The sequence below is a fragment of the Leucoraja erinacea genome, chromosome 11, assembly GCF_028641065.1.
Source record: "Leucoraja erinacea ecotype New England chromosome 11, Leri_hhj_1, whole genome shotgun sequence".
Lineage (NCBI taxonomy): Eukaryota > Metazoa > Chordata > Chondrichthyes > Rajiformes > Rajidae > Leucoraja > Leucoraja erinaceus.
The window spans coordinates 20,242,453-20,260,974 of record NC_073387.1 but is presented as its reverse complement, the minus strand read 5'-3'; the positions used below and the strand labels follow the sequence as shown (position 1 = coordinate 20,260,974).

The 18,522-nt window shown below is 45.1% G+C and overlaps 1 long non-coding RNA gene across 1 annotated transcript; it reads left to right on the top strand.

The window, feature by feature from the left end:
* The first annotated feature begins 10,391 nt into the window (after positions 1-10,391).
* Positions 10,392-18,135, top strand: LOC129701508 (uncharacterized). Its single transcript, XR_008724210.1, has 3 exons — positions 10,392-11,864; positions 13,587-13,965; positions 15,393-18,135. It is a non-coding gene; the product is annotated as an uncharacterized LOC129701508 (long non-coding RNA).
* The last annotated feature ends 387 nt before the right edge of the window (positions 18,136-18,522 follow it).

The window sequence follows — 18,522 nt, the reverse complement described above, 5'->3', positions numbered from 1 at the left end:
TTGATCAATGCGATCAGTCAGAAGAATCCCCCTAAGGTACTGAGGCCTGTAGCACCACATTAATGTCTTCTGACAGCTAAAGGGATTTTAAGTTCTCACAATTCTTCCAGGAGTTCATTCTCCATTGACTTGGTATCTTCACAAGACACCTCGTTATATTCTGCTTGACCTATTCCATCCACGGCCGGTTAAGTCAGAGGAAGGAACTGCTCGTGTACTCCAACAGTTACATCCTTTCCTATCAGGGGTGGCACGGTGGTGCAGCCGTAGAGTTCCTGCCTCACAACGCCTGTGACCCAGATTAAATCCTGACAGGTGCTGTCTGTATGGAGTTTGCACGTTCTCCCTGTGATTTTCTACAGTGCTCCGGTTTCCTCCCACACTCCAAAGAGGTACAGGTTTGTAGGTTAATAGGCTTCTGTAAATTGTCCCTAGTGTGTAGGATAGATCTAGCGTATGGTGGTCAGTGCGAACTCGGTGGGCCAAATGACCTATTTCCACGCTGTATCTCTAAACTAAACTAAACAAAACTTCAGGATGTTCCAAAGCCCTTTACAACCGATGAATTATAATTATTGTCACAATGTGGGAAACATAACAATAATTTTGTACACAGCTAGCTCCCACAACAGCAAAGTGCCACTGTGCCGCCCAACACTGCTGACCTTCATTTAAGCAATGTCTCAATACTAGTAAAAAATTGTCCAGCAATAAATCTCAAATAAACACTGTAGCATCAGTTTAAAAAATGTATAGAAAATAGAAACCCATATCATTGCAAAATCTTTTGATCATTATGTTGTTCAACATTTAACAGCTCAGTTCTTCCAACTCCCAGCTAAGATGAAATGGATTTGCTAATGAAATTTTGACAACACGTAATGTAATTAGATTGTGTTGGAATGACTACCACTGCGTGATAAAAATACATTCTGTATGAAAACTCTGAATGGAATAATCTCAAGGATTTCAAAACTTGAAAGGCTCACAATTTCAACAGTCTGAAGAGACCTCAATTTTCCATGTTTATTGAGACAGAACTGAAGGAATACTCGAGAAATCAGCCAAGAATTTGGTTCTAGTGATGCTTAAAGAGCTGTCATTTAAAAATGCTTTAAATTATTTTTTATTTCTGTGTTCAACATCGCGAAGAGCATCAACATATCGAACCTCCTGACTTTTGTGAGTTTAAAACACACTCAGAAGCTGTTGGCGCAGTAGTAGAGTTGCTGCCTTATAGCACTAGTGCCATGGGTTTGATGTTGCCTATGGGTGCTGTCTGTATGGAGTTTGTACGTTCTTCCTGTGACTGCGCAGATTTTAGTTTAGAGATGCAGCGCGGAAACAGGTCCTTCGGCCCAGCAAATCTGTGCTGTCCAGCGATCCCCGTACACTAACACTATCCCACACACATTAAGAACAATTTATAATCTTTACCAAAGCCAATTAACCTCCAAACCTGTACTTCTTTGGAGTGTGGGAGGAAACTGGGGCACCTGGAGAATGTACAAACTCAGCACTCTTACTCAGGATCGAACCCAGGTTTTTGGTGCTGCGATGCAGTAACTCTACTGCTGCTCCACTGTTCTGCCCCTTGTCTCCAGTTTTCTTCAGGTGCTCTGTTGACCTATGAACCTATGAAATACTCAGCAGGTCAAGCAACATCTGTGGAGAGAGGATAAGAATTAACGCTTCAGATTTATGACTTGCATCAGAAATTTCTTTGACCTCTGGGCAATTGGATTTCAAGTTGCACTGCAAACATTTTTGCTTCTCACAGAGTTAAACCTTACTGTAAATTTACCCATCACTGCCCTTTCCCGTATATCTTTGAATTGACAAATCTATTTCTTCTTATAAAACCATTGGGAAGAAATATTGTACTGGACATAAAATGGATAGAAAAAACTCAAACAATGATATTTTGAGGAGGAGTATTGAAGCTATTCCTGATGTTCTCGTTATAGCTGATAACTCATTCAACATCAATGAAAACAGGTTCAAGAGATACGAGAGACAACATTGTTACATTTCATATCCATTGGGAATAGAACAAAGAAATTCTTAAATGCTGTAGTTTTACAGACCCATTAACACCATAACACAGCAAATGCATATACAATAATCAATCAATTAATAAATGCACTATATTTTTACTCTTCAAATCAACTCCCATTAATCCCTTGCCACTCATCTATACAAAAGGATAAATCATAGTAGGCATTGAAGCAAATAGCGTGTACATGGGAGGATCATTGATTATATGGAAGGATATCTATCTGCAGCATCTATTTGCAGTATCTATCTATCTATCTATCTATCTATCTATCTATCTATCTATCTATCTATCTATCTATCTATCTATCTATCTATCTATCTATCTATCTATCTATCCCTCGCTTAACAGTTAGAGATCTATCTCCGTGTATCTTTATCTGACCATCCATCTCTTGTCTATTGAAATTGAACTCATCCACCATCCCGCCAAGCTTATGACCTTAAATGAATTTGACTGATTAACCATACAATCTGTCTTTCAGAGTGTGACTTTCCAAACTGAAACTTCGTTGTCACATAAGAATGGGTTTCCCTCAGTGTAGATTGGAAAATTCTGGTGTGTCTGGTTTGCGGTGTCTCCAGGATGGATACGGGTTGTGTCAAAATTAATTACTGATTGATGGTGCAGTTCAAAATGGAATCCATGCATATGTCAGCTCTGAAGAGTTTTATTCAATGCAGTATGTGCAGTTAAAAAGGTTAACATTACAAAATCAAATCAAACCCCAGCACGCAATGACATTTATTGGCTGCCTTCTCACTATTTCTTTAACCTTTTTGATACCACATCAACCTTTCAAGATTCAGAATTGCTTTTCAACCTATGACACCTGTAATTGACATCAATTTAAAACTCATCGACAAAAGTTACGGGAAGGAAGCAGAAGGGACTGTGGTTGGGCTGTAGGTTATTAGAAACTAGAGCATAGAAAAGTGCTGCCTGACAGCACCAGAGAGCTGTGTTCGATCCTGACAGGGTGTTGTCTGTGCAGATATGTACATTATCGCAGTGACTGTGTGAGTTTCCTCCGGGTGCACCAATTTCCTCCCACATTGTAGGTAATTGGCTCTCTATAAATTTGCCCCTAGTATGGGAAAGTGGGATAACATAAAGCTAATCTGAACGGTGTCACGGCGCGCACAGTCGCAGCGGCCCCTCGGGAGATAGTCGGAGCATTAAAATGTGAGCGTTGTGTGTTTTGTCCAGTCTGTCCAAGATATATGTACTGCAGGAACATGCTCCTAAACATCGGGGCAAACCACAGTAGTAGTACAGGCGCGTTTTGGTGCGATTTAGACCAAATACGCCGCTATGGACTACTACTACTGGCTGCGGAGCCAAACATATCGGCCGCAGATATGAATACGATCGGAGAGAGGAGGCGGGAGAGGAGAGAGAGGAGGAGGAGGAGACGCAAGCGGTGTGAGAGGAGGCAGAAGCGGGGTAAAAGCAGGCTCTTACACGAGGCGGAGACAGGGGAAAAGAGCAGGCATTCACGCTAGGCTAACAGCTAACCCCACCCGACCGGCAGTGCCCTCGCTTCTCCTCTCTAATGTCCGCTCCCTGGACAACAAACTTGACGAACTGCATCTTCTCAAGCCAACATACAGGGATATAAGAGACTGCTGTGTGTTTGTTTTCACGGAATCATGGCTCCACGGCAATATCCTGGACACGGCAATACAGCTGGAGGGAATGACATCGTTCCATGGGGACAGAGAGGCAGCTAGCTCTGGTAAGAGCCGAGGTGGAGGCCTGTGCTTGTACATAAACAAGGACTGGTGTGTGAACGCTACGATAGCTGGGAAACACTGCTCTCCGCTGATAGAATTCCTCATCGTGAAATGTCGGTCTTTCTATCTGCCGAGGGAATTCTCCGTTGTTTTTGTTGTGGCTGTATATGTTGCTCCAAGTGCAAATGTAAATTCTAAGGCCAACGAAGCACTGGGAGCTCTGCATGACGCCATCAGTGAGTTCCAGACCAAATATCCTGATAGCTTCATTGTGGTGGCCGGGGATTTTAATCACACCAGCCTAAGACTGTGCTCCCAAAATTCAAGCAATATGTGGATTTTGAGACCAGGGGAGAGAACATCTTGGACTTGGTTTACAACAACACCCCAGAGGCTTACAAGGCAGCCCCATGCCCTCACCTGGGCCACTCGGACCACATTTCAGTGTTTTTAACACCAGCCTACAGACCTATGCAAAAACAAGTCAGAGCGGAGAGAAAACACACCAGGGTCTGGCCAGAGGGAGCAGCCTCAGCACTGCAGGATTGCTTCCTGCACACTGACTGGGATGTGTTCAGGACAGCAGCATCCTATGATGACCTCATCAACATCGAGGAGTACGCAGAGACTGTAACCAGCTACATTGCCAAGTGCACCGAGGATGTCACTATCATGAAAACCTTCACTGCACGTGGAAACGAAAAGCCATGGATGACAGCAGAGGTGCGCTCGCTGCTGAGGGCTCGTGATGCAGCCTACAGAGCTGGTAACACAGCCGCTCTTCGATCTACCAGGACTGCACTGGAAAAAGGAATCAGGGCAGCGAAACGTGCCTACGCGGGGAAAATCCAGGGACACCTCTGTGACACAGGAGACACCAGGAGGATGTGGAAGGGAATCCAAACACTGACGGGGTACAAGGCAAGGCAGCAGGTAACCGACACGGACACTTCTCTCCCAGATGAACTGAACAAATTCTTTGCACGTTTTGATGCAGCAAACACCACACCCAAGGGGAGAGCCAGCCCCTGCTTACAAACCGACCAGCCAGTCCTGACCATAGACTCAATGGACACACGGAGAATCCTGTCTAAGGTCAACCCGTGGAAAGCAGTCTGACCCGACACCATCCCAGGACGTGTGCTCAAGGAATGTGCTGAGGAGTTAGCAGATGTGCTAACAGACATCTTTAACATCTCCCTTAGTCAAGCCATTGTCCCCACATGCCTCAAAACTTCCACGATAATCCCCATAGCGAAGAAACCAGTGGTTGCTGCCTAAATGACTACCGCCCTGTCGCCCTGACCCCAATAATAATGAAGTGTTTTGAACGCCTGGTGAAACCCCACATTACTGCCAGACTCCCCTCATCGTTAGACCCCCTCCAGTTTGCTTATCGCCCCAACCGTTCTACAGAGGATGCCATCTCTACCACGCTGCACACAGTACTCACGCATCTGGAAAACAATAACACATACGCCAGAATCCTGTACATTGACTTCAGCTCAGCGTTTAACACCATCATCCCACAGAGACTTGTGGAGAAACTAACCCTGCTGGGCCTCAACACCACCCTGTGTCACTGGATCTTGGACTTTCTGACAGAGAGACCGCAGTCAGTCCGTGTTGGCAAGAACACTTCAGGCTCGATCACGCTGAGCACCGGCTCCCCTAAAGGCTGTGTGCTCAGCCCGCTGTTGTTCACATTGCGCACACATGACTGTGCTGCCAGATTCAGGGACAATAAGATCATAAAATTCGCGGATGACACAACAGTGGTGGGACTCATCAGCGGAGATGACGAATCAATGTACAGGGAGGAAGTAAAACAACTAGTGGACTGGTGCGGCAAAAATAATCTAGAATTAAATGTCGACAAAACGAAGGAGATGGTTGTCGACTTCAGGAGGGCGCAGCCAAAGCATACACCCCTCAACATCAGTGGCACTGCAGTGGAGAGAGTGGAGAGCATAAAGTTCCTCGGTGTGCAAATTACAGACAGCCTCACCTGGTCCAGGAACACCACTGGGACCGTCAAACGGGCCCATCAGCGACTGCACTTCCTGAGGAAACTAAAACAGGCCTCACTCCCCACCAACATCCTCAGGACTTTCTACAGGGGTACGGTGGAGTCTGTACTCACGTACTGCATAAATACGTGGTACTCCACCTGCAACTGCTCGGACAGGAAGGCTCTGCAGAGGGTAGTGAGGGGAGCAGAGAGGATCATTGGCGTCTCCCTACCCTCAGTACAAGAACTGTTCCAGAGCCGCTGTCTGAAAAAAGCTCAGAGAATTGCTAAGGACAAACTGCACCCCCTCCACATACACCTGGATCTCCTGCCATCAGGCAAGAGATATCGAAGCATCAAAACCCAGACTACAAGACTGCTAAACAGCTTCCTACCCCAGGCTGTGAGGCTGCTAAACAGTCACTCTGTACTCACAGTCACTTGATTCTGCGGCTGGCACGTACACTTTAATAACTGGCACTGGCCACTCAAATCAGGTTCCCCGGACATTTTTATGATTGGTTTATTGTATTTTAACGTTGTGTTTTACCTGCTTTTAACTATTTATTTATACTGTTCCATCAGGGACTGATTGTTTTTAGTGTTATTATGTGTGAAACGTTTTAAATTTCATGTGCGATGCTCCGCTATTCCCTGGGAAACGTCTTTTCATTTTGCACTGTACAACTGTTGCTTGCAAGATGACAATAAAGGTTGATTGATTGATTGATTGATTGATGGATGGTCGGCGCATTCTTGGTAGGCCGAAGGGTCAGTTTCTCATGCTATATCACTCTATGACTCTATAAACTAAACAGTGCTGCCTCACTTTGCCAGAGACTGGGGTTTGATCCTGACTACAGTTGCTGTGTGTATGGAGTTTGCACCTTCTCCCTGTGACAGTGTGGGTTTTCTCCGGGTGATCCGGTTTTCTCCAGGTTTCCTCCCACATCCTGAAGACATGCAGATTTGTAGGTTAATTGTCCTCTAAAAAATGTGTACATTGTCCCTAGTGCGTAGAATAGTGACTTTGAAAATGCCACCAAAACCTGGAGACTTAATGAATGGCTAGAATATCATTTACTGTTTATTAAATGGTAAATAAAATGGCATGTATCCAATAAATTGGGTTTCTGACTGTTTTCTCTGATAAACCAGAGGTTGAGACCACAGAGAAGTATATCAAATTATCAGAGGCGTAGATAGGGTAGACAGTCACAACCTTTTTCCCAGAGTGAAAATGCCAAAGACCAGAGGGCATAGATTTTAGCTGAGAGGGCCAAAGTTTAAAGGAGATGTGCGGGGGCAAGTTTTATTTTACCAAGGGGAAGGTGGGTGCCTGGAACATGCTGCCAGGGGTGGTGGTGGAGACAGATATGATAGTGGGAGGAAACCAGAGCACCTGGAGAAAACCCACGCAGTCACAGGGAGAACATACAAACCCCGTACAGACAGCACCCGTAGTCAGAATTGAACCTGGTTCTCTGGTGCTGTGAGGCAACAACTTTACCCCTTCGTCTTCGGTCTTCGGGGGCGAGCAGGAAGACAAGCCTCAGACCGGGCCCACTCCAAGCGGGCGAGCCAGACCTGCTGCCAGGATTTGTCAGTGATCCACGGCCCAACCTGGAGTTCTTTCTTGGACCTGGAATCTCATTTTCACACAGAATCTAAGACTCAGTTCATTCTCAATGATCTGGAAGAGATCAATGTGCAGTGGCTTTCAATGCTGATTGACATTATTGCCACTGATCATTTATCCATTATTCACAGATTTGCTTTGCTTAATTTGCACTTTTATAGCATAAGCCCTGTAGAGACAGCAACTGGAGTGTACTGCATTCCTGACCAGAGGACATAGATTTAACATGAGGAGGGAAAGATTTAATAGGAACCTGAGAAATAATTTTTTTATACAAAGGGTGGTGGGTGTGTGGACCAAGCTGATGGAGGAGGTAGTTGAGGCATGTACTATCATAATGTTTAAGAAACATTTAGACAGGGACATGGATAGGACAGGTTTTGAGAGATATGGGCCAAATGCTGGCAGGTGGGACAAATGTAGATGGGACATGTTGGTTGGTATGGGCAAGTTGGGCTAAACGGTTTGTTTCCACACTGCAAGACTATATGACTCATTGACTCCATTAAAGAAGGATAGACATGTGAACGCACACTTGTGCTTTCTGGGATGCTGGTCTTATTTATTTTAGTTAAGACTTACACCAATGAAATAAGGCCCTTTGACCCAATGAATCCATGCCGCCAAACCGATCATCCATTTACATGTTTGACTTTCTCATCCACTCCCTGCACACTAGGGTCAATTGTATTGAGGACCAATTCGACTACAAACCCACACGTCTTTGGAATAAGGGAGGAAACCAGAGCACCTGGAGGAAACCCACACAGTCACAGGGAGAACGCGCAAACTCCAAATGAGGTTGCCCGAGGTCAGGATCAAAACTGGGTCTATGGCACTGTGAGACAGCATTGTGAGAAACTGTGAGACGGTACTGTGAGACAGCAGATAAACAGACTTTGACTTTACTCTCTAGAGTTTTGACAATGACAAATAATAGTATGATTAAACGAGAACTTACCAGTTTGAAGTTTGATCTTTATTTTATGAGGAGTCACGTGAGTGACTACGTGAAGATTTTAAAGCTCTGTGATTTCAAGCCGTGGAACAGTCCATGCTTCAATCACTGCCAAAGTCATTCAAGGGAGGAAGTATGTTATTGTATTCAGACATGTATCCAATTCAGACAATAACAATTTATTTTAACAAAATAATCCTCCCTAGGGCTAAATATATTACAGAATTCAAACTTGATTCTGCAACACCGCAGGTTTGGTTATTGGCTTATTATAAGGAATTGGAAGGTCTTTCTCTAGACCATCCTGCTGTTGCCAGGATATGGCCCATAGGCACTTCCTTGTCTCTAGCTGCCGGTGTTGCTGTTGCCCTTGTGGATAGAAACTTAAGATGTCAGTATCCACCTCAGCAGCTCCTAAACCTGTCTGAGCCATCTAGCGATGGTTGGTGCTGATACCCGGCCATTAGGTTGTGTATGGCTGCCCATAGTGCCAATTTAGTTCCTCTTAAGTTTTCGTAGTCTTAAGGTATAGTAGAAGGTGTGTCATTACACATAGTCGTGTGTCAGATGGGTATACCTGGAATTCCAAATTTTGTCCTGATGTTCCTGGTCTATCTTGTTTAACAAGCTCTAATATGCAAAGTTATCTTTTCTGGAGATGCCATCATTTATCCCAGTCTCAGTTTATGTAGAAACTGGACCCCTAGAGCTGAGACCAGTACTATCAGCATACTGTTTTTAAATGTCAGTTTTCCCCCAGGGACAGGGACATTGCTGGTGCCCCTAGCAATGTTAGTACAACACTGACGTCCCAGATCTGGGAGTACTTCCCTCTAGGAGGGTTGGTGTTGAAAATAATCCTCATAAGTTTGGCAACTAGAGGGTGAGATCCCATGGAGAGTTGTCGTGGCGCCTGCCACCAGCAAGCTGACAGGGCACTCCTGCGCAATTATAGTGCTGCAGCTCAGTCCTTAATCTACATGAAGGCTGGACAGAAATTCCCAGGACGTTGGTGGTTGTAGCTGTATTATACGCTACACCAGTCCTTGTTGATTCTTGATAGGCCGCCGTGATCATGCTCATGGTCCTGTCCGCCAGCCCGGATTTAGCATGGTGGACTATGGTTCAGAGACTATGTCCGAGACCACAGGGATCCATGGCTGTGTAGGCCAATCAGGTACTTTCAAGACACCTGATGCTGAGTCCATATGTGTTTTTGCTTAGGATCCGGCTGATGAGGCAGGAGGGAAAACATTGTAAACAATTATTCCCCATTCAGTGAGTAACGTCCATTGCTGCTGCCCCAAGTGTGGTTCCCAAGCGACATATGTTGGTAACTGGTGATTGGGTCTAGATGCAAATGGATCGATATCTGGTGTCCCTCTTTTGGTAATATCAGCAACTTTTTTGTGGTCCAACAGCCATTCGGTGCTGTCATTGAATTTTCATGACCTGGTGTGTGGCTCAGTATTGAGCTTACCTGGTAGGTAAGTTTGCTGTTAGCAAAATATGTATGTTAACACACCATAGCCAAATATATTGGCCAGATTGACACATGATATCGATCTTATTTCTCTCATATGATTAATATATGCCACCACTGTGATATTATCAAATTGTAGGTGGACATGCGGTTGGTGCATTGTGAGCATTAGGCTTTTAGCCCATGAAACACACCCAACATCTCTAAATACCCAGTGTTTTTAGTAATGATGATTACTAATAATGATGGGCTGGAACTATGCCAAGTATTCCCTTTCATCATTATAACTCCGAATTGCTTTGGCTGGTAACTGTATAGGTCGATCAAAGTGACCTGCAAGGTGTTTTTGCTCTTGCACTTTTGCGCTTTTTGAGCTTTAATGATGCAAGGCCCAAACTGAGTAGCTGGAAATGCTGCTACTCGTTTTCCAATTACCCTTGTCTCCTGTCTAATAGATGGTTTATTTTGTAATAATTAATTGTGTTGTAGGCTTCCACCAAGTCTGCTTTACTCTTTGGCAATTTTACAGACATACGGTAACGTTAATTGTAAATCCCAGAAAGTCCATAGTTGTGGACGTCGTCAACTTAGATTTATCTGGATGGAGATGACCCCAGAGTTTCACCCAATGTTTGGTAGCTAAAACTGCTGATTTAGCTAGATCCAGGGTTTTTCCCCACAATTGATATATCATCAAGATATGCCATGACAATATGTTTTTGTTTCTAATATTGCCAAGGCCAGTTTTAATATCTTGGTGAACAGTCTTGGGGCTGAAGTTAGCTGATTAGGCAACGCTATGCCCTGCCATAGTTGCCCCATCCAGTTAAATTTTAGGTATCGACAATGATCCCTCCATGTCTCCCAAAACAAGTTTAATATTCTCCCTGTTAGTACAGGTCATACAACTTTGTGTTCTGGAAGGAACCAGATCCACTTACCTCCCTGGTTGCCGGTGGTACGCCCCTTTCTTCAATTTCAGCCTCTTCTGCGGAAGAGGCGCCGGAGTGCGGGGTTGGCACATTTTCCATGAGGGTCGCTCTGGGCCTTGGTTTAAAAAAAGGGCCTTTGTGGTGCTGCGCGGCCCTCATGCTTTCACCAGCGTCCTGGTGTTGATACCTGCTGGTGGCTGCATAGGGGTGCAGTAGTTGCTGATGATGCTGTTATGAGCCCGATGGCTTTAAACTCTTTGTTGAGCTTTTTTACTTGTTTCCCCCCTGGTTGTGTTGCAGCTGTTTCTCACAACCTTGCAAATTTGGGGTTTAGTGCAGGTTTACTGTGCTCTCGCAAGGAATTGATTTCATAGTGGGTATTGTCAATCCTGCTGTCATCTCTGTACCATCATCTAGGCGAGCAACCAATGATATGCCCGCTGTCAGAAGTTTTAAATCTTCTGTCGTTTGACATCCTGGGTTTTTGTGACAGTCCCACTGTACCCCCAGATCGCATTGTTTGCTGCAGGCATATTTAATGAAGTAAAGTTCACAGGAGGCCTATACTTCTCTGTAATTCCGTTACCTGTTCCTGCAGAGGATGGAAGTACAGGTAGTCGATGCTGGCCACCAGCTTGGTCTGCAATGGTACTTTTCGTTGATCCGTAATTTTGGTGATCACTCCCAGTAGCTGCTTAGGATTCTGCACCCCCTGCACACTGCTGTTTTCTTCAGCCACTTCCCCTTCTTCAGGACCAGCCCAGCCCTGGTCCACAATGCTCTCCTCTGTCGAGGGAGATGCATTGTTTTACAGCCCTCGATAAGGTGCTGTTGTGGGAGTGCGAAGACTCCCATAGTGAGCTTGCTCCATCTCCCGGAGCAAGTCACAGGCGGACCTCTGCTGCACTCGGGCAGCGCGCCCCCTCGGCCGGACTCAGATGAGTATGATCGGCTGGGCTGAATCCTGCTGGGCTTTGCCTCCAGCCTGCTGCGCTGATTTGAGCTGTACGACTCATGGCGCTGGATTCAGCTTGGCAGAGTTGGAGTCGGTAAGTGGACCTTAGTAACTACTCCAATGGTCACTTCCACTGCCCTTGGGCAGTGCGTCCTCCTGGCTGGACTCCCTGAGTATCGGCCGGACCGACTCCTGTTCTGCTTGCCTGCAGCCCGCTGTGCTGTTTCTGGGTATACAGCTCGCGGTGCTGGGCTCAGCCTGCGCCGGTCGTCCCCGGCTGTCGGCTGTCGGCTGCCGGAACCTTCCCTGCAGCCTGCGGTCCTGGATCCGCTGCAGCCTGTGGTCCCTGCAGCCTGCAGCCGCTGGTGTTTGCCCATGGTTGTCGGCTGCCGGAACTTTCCCTAGTTCCCCGCAGCCTGCGGTCCTGGAGCCGCTGGGCGTCCATGGTTGTCGGCTGCCGGGACCTACCTGGTTTCCCGCAGCCTGCGGTCCAGGTGTCCGTTTTTTCTTCCCCTTGTCCAACGTGCTGCAACATAAAGCACAGCAGGGGAAGAAATACAACTTCAATATAATTTTCCTTACCTTGTTGGTCCGTATCAATTTTGCCACGGGAGCGCTCCACCCCCGTCTGTCGCTGTTGCACTACGTGAGACACTGCGTGAGATACTATCTCACGTGACTCCGAAATAAAATCTATTTGAAATCGACTGAATTTTTTTGGGGGGGGGGGAATTAGGTTTTAACTTTTAGTTTTAATTTAAGAGATACAACATGGAAACAGACCATTTGCCGAACATATTGCCAAGAGCATTTCTTATCTACCTGCACATAATCCATATCCCTCCATATCCATGGGCCTATCCAAAAGTCTCTCAAGCACCACTAATATATTTGACTCCACCATCACCGACTGCAGCCTGTTCCAGGCACTCACCACCCTCTTTGTAAAAACATCACCCCATAGATCTACTTTAAACTTTGCCCCTCTCACCAATGCTGTCTTGTAAAAACGTTTGTATATTCTACAGGTCAACAGATACATCATAGAAAGCATTTCATCGGGATGCATCACAGCAGGTTTTGGGACCAACTCCTTCCAAGACCGCAAGAAATTGCAGAGAGTTGTGGATGTAGCTCAGACCATCATGCAAACAAACCTCCCTTCCATTGACTCCATCTCCACTTTACGCTGCCTCAGCAAGACCACTAGCCTAATCAGGGACCAGTCTCACCTCAGACACTCCCTCTTCTCCCTGTCCCATTGGGTAAGAGGTACAGAAGTTTGAAAACACACACCTCCATATTCAAAGACAGCTTCTTTCCAGCTGTTATCTGGCAACTGAGCCATCCTATGATCAACTAGTGAACAGTCCTGGTCTCCCATCTAACTCATTGCAGACCTGCAAACTATCTTTAATCAAGATCTTTAGTCAAGATCGTCCCGTCAATGGGGGGCTCAAGGCCTCCGACCGAGGAAGAACAAGGGAAGGACTTGGAACTTTATTTTCACCTTCTATCACAGTGAGGAATGTGCAGGAGTCACTGTGATGGATGTTTATGTCAAAATGTGTTTTTTTGAGTTTGTTGCTTGTTTAATTGTATGACTGACCTGGCCAGTGAATTTCACTACACCAGTTGGTGTATGTGACAATAAATGAACATGAACTTATGAAATTATGAACTTATGAACTAATCGGACATTGCAGAACTTTATTTTGCACTAAACATTATTCCCTTCGTCCTGCATCTATCGTCGTGGCTATCCCTTGAGGTCGCGGATGATTGTCTACGTTCTGTTATTTTTATGGACTTTCAGGTGGCTTATGAGTCCAACCCTGGCTTTACTCGTCACAGAACAAAGACGCCTGTGCGTGTGTTTGTTTAACGTGCACTTGATGTTACACTCCACGAAGCACACGGTCCTTCACAAATCAATCAACTTATTCCAATGGCAAGGGAACCAAGACGATTGGAGCTGATAGATCTGTTGCAGCCTTCATCCGCCTTCACAGCCATTGAGGTCAAGATAACTTTGTCTGCCTGTTCCGCCATTGAGGTCTTGTAGGTTGGATCATTCTTAGTCTGGACCCTCATCCTCGACCTTGCCGCCATGGGAGGCCCTACCAGAAGCTGGTACTTCCGATGGCATTGCTTTCTGAATCATTGGGGCTCGCAAGCCTCTTCACCACGACAAGGTAAACAATCCGAAGAGGCCTGTATCTATACACTGTGGATGACTTGATTGTAATCATACATAGTCTTTTCAGTGACTGGAGGCACACAACAAAAAAATGCTTTTCACTGTACCTAAGTGCATGAGACAATAATGAACTAAACTAAATTTTATCTTGCACTAAATCCTTATCTGTCCACTGTGGACAGCTTGATTGTAACCATGTATAGGCTTTCCACTGACTTAAAGGCATGTCACAATAACTGTCCCTTCACTGTACCTCGTTAAATTTGTTCATGACATGTATTTTTTAATTTTAATTCCTATTTATTTTTTAATGCAAACTGAATGGACACTGGTTGAGCAACGTTTTTTTGTGTCCTCTGGGTATGCGAATACTCAGGAAATGACAATAAAGATTTACAATTACAATTACAATTACAGATACTCATGGCAGCAATAAATTAAACTAAAACTTTTAGTAAAAATTATAAATCTGCATAACAGCAGAGAGATGGCTAAGGCTTCCAGCTTCCTGCTATTGCAGGCGCAGTCAGAAACTCTTTCCCCCACCGCACTTCGTTACTTGTGTAATACTGTCGTCTGTCAAGTCAGATGACATAAATGTCACAGATAATGATAATGACACTTCTGATGAAATGCCTCAGTCTATGCAACATTGACAGTGCAAACCTGTGAATGAACAGTCAGCCAACGAATCATTTTCACCCTATAATTCATCCATTATTGGGAGCGCAAGTGCTCGTTCATTGTATGGATGGGAGGAATGGCACATAATGTGTTGTTGGCTTGCTGTCAGTTCCAACATGCATTGTATTGTTCATCACACACTTCAGGGCTCCCAGGGCCATCAGCCTGAGAGCAAAATCATTACCACTGAGACACATGGCTACTTATAGCAGTATAGTTTAGTTAGGGCAACACAGTGGTGCAGCGATAGAGTTGCTGCCTATTGGGAAGTCACTGGTTGTGTGGATAAAACCAAAAGCTGGAACTGTGGCCAAAATCCGATCAGCCAAGATCTTATTGAGGAAAGGAGCAGTGTTGGGAGGTTTTATTTAGACTTTATTCTATTCTTTAGAGATACAGCGTGGAAACAGGCTCTTCAGCAAGTCTGCGCCTACCTGTGATCACCCCGTACACTAGCATTATCTGACACTAGTGACAAATTTTACAATTTACAGAAGCCAATTAACCAACAAACCTGTACGTATTTAGAGTGTGGGAGGAAATCCGAGCACCCGGGGAAAACCCACGCGGTCACGGGGAGAACATACTAACTCATACAGGCAGCACCCATGGTCAGGATTGAACCCAGGTCTCTGGCGCTGTAAGGCAGCAACTTTACCGCTGTGCCACCATGCCCCCCCCCTGGCAGGTTGCATGGGCTGAACATGTTCTTATTTCTTCTGCTTTCTCTCGATACAGGTACCTCAGGGCCCACCATCTAATGCAGATGGCAAACCACTTGCAAAACAATTCAAGAGCTGATCAACGGCAGAGGGAAGAAAATTGAGTCCTTTTCAATGGACGCTGAGTGAAGCTTCAATACGTTTTGTATTGAGGTGCTTAACCGACCTGCCCCTGGCTTAATGTTTTATGATTGCTTGCAATAGATTTTAATAGTATTATCGATCATTTCTACACAGGTTTGATTTTGATGCTAGTTTCTGTTCATCAGTCTTCTGGGCTTGTGTGTTCACTGTATTAGCGATGAAGTTTAATAATAAATCATTCGCTCATGTTCATCTCTCGTTACAGTGTTGAAGAAGACCATTTTTATCATTGTGCCAAGACCCGGAGGGGCACATTGGCGCAGCAGTAGAGTCGCTGCCTCAGAGACCCAGGTTCCATCCAGACTACAAATTGGGTATTTGCAAAGTGTTGTCTGTGCGGAGTTTGTGCCTTCTCCCCATAGCCGCCTGGGATTTCTCCAGGTACTCCGGTTTCCTCCCACAGTCCAAGGTTTGTAGCTAAATTGGCTTATATAAATTGTCCCTGGTGTGTAAGGAGTAACCATATAATAACCATATAACAATTACAGCATGGAAACAGGCCATTTCGACCCTTCTAGTCCGTGCCGAACACATAATCTCCCCTAGTCCCACATGCCTGCGCTCAGACCATAACCCTCCATTCCCTTCCCATCCATATAACTATCCAATTTATTTTTAAATGATAAAAACGAACCTGCCTCCACCACCTTCACTGGAAGCTCATTCCACACAGCCACCACTCTCTGAGTAAAGTTCCCCCTCATGTTACCCCTAAACTTCAGTCCCTTAATTCTCAAGTCATGTCCCCTTGTTTGAATCTTCCCTACTCTCAGTGGGAAAAGCTTTTCCACGTCAACTCTGTCTATCCCTCTCATCATTTTAAAAACCTCTATCAAGTCCCCCCTTAACCTTCTGCGCTCCAAAGAATAAAGCCCTAACTTGTTCAACCTTTCTCTGTAACTTAGTTGCTGAAACCCAGGCAACATTCTAGTAAATCTGATGTGATACCTAGGATAACATAGAACTAGTGTAATCGGATGATCGATGATCGGTGTGAACTCGATGGGCCGAAGGCTGAAGGGACTGTTTCCATGTTGTATCTCTGAACTAAATTAAACTAAACAAGGATCCTCATAATCCTCAGTTGGTTGAGGCCACAGTTCTATTGTTGCCATAATTCATGGGAAATGGACAAATTAGGAATATTCTAGAAAGGGGGACAGATGAAGAATCGGAGTGCTCGCTTTTTAATATTCACTTAATAGACTTGGAAATAATTTACTGGTTGCACTTGCTGACTAGGGTTGCCCTTGCTTTTGTAGCACGCTGTATAATGAGCTGAACAGGCAGTGTTTTAATGTGATCGATGATTAGCTGAATTTGAAATGGTTCCAGGCACTTAGCTTACATTCTCCACTGTGAAACGTTGGCTCGTTCTCAGACCCTGGTCCTTCGTGCCTCTTCCATTGCCAACTTTTGCCATTGAGTGAGTGATCACCAGTGCCATGTTTTGTTTAGTTTAGGGGCGGCACAGTGGCGCAGTGGTAGAGTTGCTGCCTTACAGTGCCAGAGGCTCTGGCTCGATCCTGAACTTGGGTGCTGTCTGTACTGAGTTTGTGCTTTTTCCCTGTGACCCTGTGAGTTTTCTCTGTGTGCTCTGATTTCCTTCGACATTCCAAAGACATGCAAGTTTGTAGGTTAATTGGATCCTGTAAATTGTCCCTTATGTGCAGGATAGAACTAGCGTATGGGTGATCTCTGGTCGGCATGGACTCGGTGGGCTGAAGGGCCTATTTTCAAACTAAAGAAAACTAAAAATTGAATGAACGTTTTAGTTTAGTCTAGTCTAGTTTAGTTGAGCTTAGTTTAGTTCAGTTTATTGCCACGTTTACCAAGGTACAGTGAAAAGCTTTTGTCATGTGCTAACCAGTCAGCAGAAAGAGCCATCCAAAGTGTGCAGATGCATGATCATTATTCAGTCCTGCATGCTCACAGCAGCTACATGCACACAGGTGATGCATGTTCCACATTAGTGGGGTGGGTAGTATACTCAGTGGGCTGAAGGGCCTATTTCCAAGCTGTTTCCCTCAATCAATTAATCAAAATGAAGTGTCAAAGCTATAAGAAAATGGGCCCATCATTTTAATCTGTGCAAAGATCACCCCTTTGCACCAGTTATATATTGTCCCATTGTCCCGCTGTTGCATCCACTTCCTACACACTAGGGACGATTTACAGAGGGCCAATTAACCTACTAACCCACATGTCTTTGGGATATGGAAGGAAAGCTGAGCACCCAGAGGAAACCCAGAGAGAATGTACAATCTCCATACATAGACAGCACCTGAAGGCAGGATTGAACCCGGGTCTCTGATGCTGTGAGACAGCGCCTCGACTAGCTGCGCCACTCTTCAAAGATCTTGTACTGGCGAAAACAGCAAGCCGGCTTCTTTCACTTGATGGTTCTTTAGACGATCAGAGTGTGAGATTTAATGAACATCGCTTTAGACAGTTGTACAGATAACATAGGTGTTCATTGTGTTCAAACGGACATGATTATCAATTTAGGCACAAAATGCTGGGGTAACTCAGCTGGACAGGCAGCATCTTTAGATAGAAGGAATGGCTGACGTTTCAGGTTGAGACACTTCTATAGACTGAGGGTCAGGGGAAAGGTAAACAAGAGATATAAACGGTGATGTAGAGAGAAATACATAGAACAAATGAAAGAAAGATATGCAAAAAAGTAACGATGATAAAGGAAACAGACCATTGTTACCTAGCTGTTTGCTAGGTGAGAACGAGAAGCTGGTGCGACTTGGGTGGGGGAGGAAGGGAGAGAGAGGGAATGCAGGGGTTACTTCAAGTAACTTCAAGAAAAATCAATATTCATACCATTGGGTTGCAAGCTGTCCAAGCAAAATATGAGATGCTGTTCCTCCAATATACATTTAGCCTCACTATGACAATGGAGGAGGCCTAGGACAGAAAGGTCAATGTGGGAATGGGAAGGGAAATTAAAGTGTTTAGCATATGGGAGATCAAGGAAGTCCAGGCAGACT